Below are 878 nucleotides of genomic sequence, written 5' to 3' on the forward strand. Positions count from 1 at the left end.
TGATACATAATATTTAGATTAACTAAATTTGTATGCACAAGTATTGTTCATTTTAGCAGACACTTGGTTTTTCAACTGTACAACCATTCACATTATTAGATAAATATTTTCTTTTAATCAAATTTAAAAAGGGAACCACAATCTTCAGATTGCATATAAATATCATTTATAAAGTTTTAGAATATTTTTTCTAGCTACGTTTCTTGCTCAATTTTCGAACTGCTATCTTAAAAGGCTTATACGTTTTGGTATTTATATGAAAAAAGAAACATTAACATAAACCTCCAATAAAATATCATAGAAGATTATAGATAAAGTAATTTTTAATAATGTTTGGCACAATAAAATAATTGCGGCCTCTTTTAGCCTAATTGACCATTTGAGAATCTTTTATACGATTTAATTTCATGTGAGCATCAACTAATGAGTTGTCGGTGAGTGCCGCGAGACATGATAGTTCACCACAAAGAACAGCAGAAGCCAATGCAAGTGCTAAATAATTTGGGGCAGTGGCCGAATCTATTGATCTATCAGTTATGAAATACTCTGAATCCTCGAGATGGAATTGTTTGAGAAAATCAGATTGAGGTTTTAAATGTGTTCCTCCCCCAACAACACCAACAACAAGAGATGGCATCCACAAAGACACCGACAACTCTTCAACCCCCAAATCCATGGTGATCATACAATTACTACTTTCAATCGTTTGTGCTACATCTTGACCTAAAGCAATAAAAATTGAGGATATGTAATTTGAAGCTTGACAATTGAAATTTCCTAAAACTAATGCACTACCATACACAATTTTTTTCTTATAAACGCTATAAAGCTCTTTTATATCCACCTTTAGCACTTGCTTGCACTTTTCATTTGGAATT

This window comes from Rhyacophila brunnea, unplaced genomic scaffold (assembly GCF_057557595.1).
Source record: "Rhyacophila brunnea isolate RB1 unplaced genomic scaffold, BYU_Rbru_1.0 scaffold_104, whole genome shotgun sequence".
NCBI classification, from domain to species: Eukaryota; Metazoa; Arthropoda; class Insecta; order Trichoptera; family Rhyacophilidae; genus Rhyacophila; species Rhyacophila brunnea.